The following is a 4,304-nucleotide window of genomic DNA, read 5'->3' as shown; positions in this document are numbered from 1 at the left end:
AATAAGTAGTATATCCATATTATTCATTTATCAGAAAGCCTATAAAAGATACACAGTAGAAAAAGATCTCGCTCACACCTGTCCTAGTATCACAAATAGGTGACCACTGTTTCCTGCTCATTCTTCAAAATGTTTATGTATATACGAGCCAAGACATACTCTTTGTGTTCCTTATTTAGAAAAATGCCAGCATGCTATACATATTTACTGCACCTTGTGTTTTTTACTTAATGTATCCAGAGGGCATGTTTATAGTAATACATAGAGAGCTCCTTGCTGTTTTTTTCAACCCCCTTAACATATTATTGCAGGTATATCCATACCATAATTTACCAATTCTCTATTGATGGACATTTAGACTTTAAGTCTTTTGGAATTAAATGTTGATCCATTTGGAATCGATTTAATACGTACGGTGAGGTATGAATCCAAATTAATTTTTTTGTCCAGGCGGCTACACGGTCGTTTATTGAGCAGTTCACTTCTGGACTCTGTATCCATTCTAATGGTCTATCTATTCATGCTCCACTTGCTGGTTTGTTTTAAATCCAGAGACATAAAATCTTGTAAGGGATATTGTTTCACACTTTGTTTGGATCACTAGAAGTCTTAAAGCTATATTTCAGCCCATGTTAAGCAACAGTATAGTACCATGTGGTATACATTTTCTATGGGCTAATTTTTATTTTCCCTTAGCCCCGATTATTTCCACAATTTGGTTTATTTTTTGTAGAACAAGCCAGGATTTAAATATACCTTTAAGACTCTCTGTTTGCAAGTTACAGAAACCAGCCTGAACTAGCGCAACCAAAAGGGAGAATTTATCATAATGATGTAGCTGCTTCTCACAAAAGCCCAGAACAGGAATACAGCCACATCTTAGCAAAAACTAGAACCAGTCATTGAAAAGCTTCCAGGAACCCAAAAGGTACTCTCTATGCCCCTCCTCTGTGATTGTTTTCTATGTATCTCTGCCAACTTGTTCTGTCTGCTTTTCCATCTACATGGGAGAATATAGTCACTCCCATATTGGACTGGGCTGTCAGCTCAGTGGGGAGTCTCAGCCCAAACAAGGAAGGTGGGGCAGCAGCCCTGCAAGGCCAGACAGCTGATTACATACAGGAGAACTACACAAAGAAAAACTATATTGAGGGTAATGGGAGCCAGATTTCTCCCTGTTGGAGAAGGGAGTTACAAGTGCAGAAATAAAAGCAAGAAGTTTGTGTGATTGGATTGGAATTGGAGATATTCACATAAAGTCATGGTTCTTAATACATGTAGATATAAAAATAAATATAAATGTAAAAGTGTATATATATATATATTTTGTGAGATTTTGAAATATGTATTTGGTCTTTGACCTCATTTTCTGGTGTACAACTCCTAAATTTACAAACACCAAAGTGATGTATTTTGTATGCTAATGAGTTAGCTGGTGGCTGGGAGCCCCTAGGTGGCTTTAGGATGGGGTTGGTCATCAGAAAGACCAAGGCAGGATCAGAGGGTTGGACCTTCAGCCTATCCCCAGCTTCTTGGAGAAGAGAGGGGTTGAAGGTCAGGTTATCACCAGTGGCCAACAGTTTAATCAGTCATGCCTTGTGTAATGAAGCCTGCATAAAAACCCATGAGGACAGGGTTGGAGAGCTTCTAGATAGCTGAACACCAGGAGGTTCCTAGGAGGGTGGTGCACCCAGGGAAGGCATGAAAGGTCTGAGCCCCTTCTCCCATACCTCATCCTATTTTTCTTTTCTTCTGTATTGTTTGTAATATCTTTTGTAAACATAAGTGTTTCCCTGAGTTCAGTGATTTGTTCTAGCAAATTAATCTAACCCAAGAGGGGGTCATGGGAACCACAACTTGAAGCCTGTCAGAAGTTCTGGAGGCCCAGACTTGGGACTGGTCAGTGGCCAGGGACAGAATGGGGCAGTTGTTGGGGGTGTCTTGGGGAGTGAGCCTCAACCTGTGGGATCTGATGCTATCTCCAGGTTAGAAGGGAATTGGAGGACACCCAGTTGGTGTCTGCTACAGAATCGATTGCTTGCTTGGTGTGTGGGGAAACGCCCCCTGACATTTGGTCACTGAAGTCTTCTTTGTTAATTGTTGAGGGTGAGGGAATAGGGTGTGTAATTTTTCCACAGTCAGTTATATACGCACACATATGTCTATAAATGTTTGTGCATATATTTCCTAGGCCTAACCAGTGAGAAGCAACACCACATTAGCCAAGAGAACACCTAACACCTAGTTCTAAACACCATTCTCCATGAAAAGGAACCAGGGCTCTTTAGAGAAATGGCTGACTTTAAGGTTGGGCCAGAGAAATTATAGTATGAGACTGGAACATCTTGTGGTAGAAAGCGTGGAAATGCTCAAGAAACAGTGGAGACATTTCAAAAGGACAAAGCAATCAGCTTGAAGGGGCTCCTGTTGGCCAAATCTGGGACAATTTGAGCATCAAAATAAATCAGGATAGCAGGAGATTATATCCCATGGATTAAAATGGAATCTATGAGTCCACACTTTTTTAAAAAAATAAATAAATGGCAATAAAGAGCTCTTCTTTAGAATAGAATTCAATAATACATTTAGAAAAAAGAATGGAATTGTAATCCAATCATAGGTTCAGCAGCCCACTGCTTGCAAAGCACAATTAACAAGAGTGAGGTCTGCTACAAAGAGAGTGACTTTTTATTCCAAAGCTTAACGTAGGGGGAAAAGTGCAGGTTCCTGCCTTAAGGGTACTGATTTGCTTTTGGGGCAGAAAGCAGGGGCTTTTAAAGTGGGACTTGGCATGAATGGCATGTAGGGGAGGGAGCAAGCAGGTGAGGGTCTGCATGACTCTCCTTGGTGCTATATCTACCGGGTGTTTGAGCTGGCACCATCGCAGGCAGAACTAGATTGTCAAGTGGCCATTGTCTGATATGCTCTCCAAGTGGGACAGAGTTTCCTAGCAGGCATACTTTAGGTTGTAAATTGACTGTTGTCTCTCCAGGCAGTCTCCTGGTGGGAGAGATTTCTGGCTCAGAACCTTCTAAGTAAGCACATGGTTAGATAAGCTTGCCCTGTAAGGAGTGTCTGGTGAAGGGAAGGTAAAGATTATAATTGCATTTCTAAGGAACTAAGTAGGAAGTGGGAAAAAGGGGAAAAGGAGAAAAGAAAAAAAAAAATTTTGTAAAACACAATTATCTTTCTCTTAGAAAAATAGGGGTACTCAGTTACAGAATCAGAAAATCACCATTTGGCAATCATCAGACAAGAAATATCAATGTTTGTTAAATCTAGTGGGGAAAAGTTGAATAAGGAATAAGATACTTACATAGGTTCAAAGCATCTCCCCATGAAATTCTTATTTAAAAAAACAAGAACTTTACAAAAGAGGAATCTAGTAGATATCATCTTACTCGTGACCAAAAAAAAAAAAAAAATAGCATTAATCGGGCTGCACTTTGACCCATTTATCAGTTGCTGAAAGTCATACAGCACTGTAGATACTGACCAGTTGCATCCCAAGTTGTTCCTATCGATGAGATTTCCAACTTTAGGATCATGACTATTTAACAGTTGATTTTCATCTCCATTGTTCCTATAGATAGGATCTCTGACATTAAAATCATAAGGTTTTTGTTTAAGGATCAGTTAAGGTGTTTTTCAGACCCTGAATTCCACAAGCAGTTTGAAGCGCAGGGTCAGCATGAGAAGACAGCTTCCTCATCTCCTGCTCTATGACTTCAACCTGCACTGTTCAACCAATGAATGATCTCTGCCCTTCAGCCCACTCCAAAACCCTAAAAAACCCTACCCCAAACTCCTTAAGGAGATGGATTTGAGGTTCCCTCCTGTCTCCCTGTTCTGTGACACTACGATTAAACCTCTCTGCTGCAGCCTGGTGTCTCCACATGTTGACTTGCCGAATGCAATTGGTCAGTTGGGTACTGGACCAATTATGGTTACAAACTTATCAAGTGCTGACAAGGGTATAGTACAACTGGAGCTCACATACCTTGCTGATGGGAATGCAGATGCTATAACCACTGTGAAAAACAGTTTGGCGGTTTCTTATCAAGTTAAGATATACTTTCCGTATAACCTAGTATATTGTCTCTCTGGAGAACCCTGATACACATATATATACATATATGTATATGTAGATATACATATATACAGGTGTGTGTGGATATACATATATACACGTGTATGTGTGGATATACACACGCATGTGTGTGGATATACATATATACATGTCTACATAGATATACAATATTTGTGTATATACGTATATATATGTATGCGTATGTAGATATATG

The sequence above is a fragment of the Nomascus leucogenys genome, chromosome 22a (genome assembly GCF_006542625.1).
Source record: "Nomascus leucogenys isolate Asia chromosome 22a, Asia_NLE_v1, whole genome shotgun sequence".
NCBI lineage: Eukaryota > Metazoa > Chordata > Mammalia > Primates > Hylobatidae > Nomascus > Nomascus leucogenys.
The sequence above is the reverse complement of the archived record's forward strand: the minus strand, read 5'-3'. Positions refer to the sequence as shown.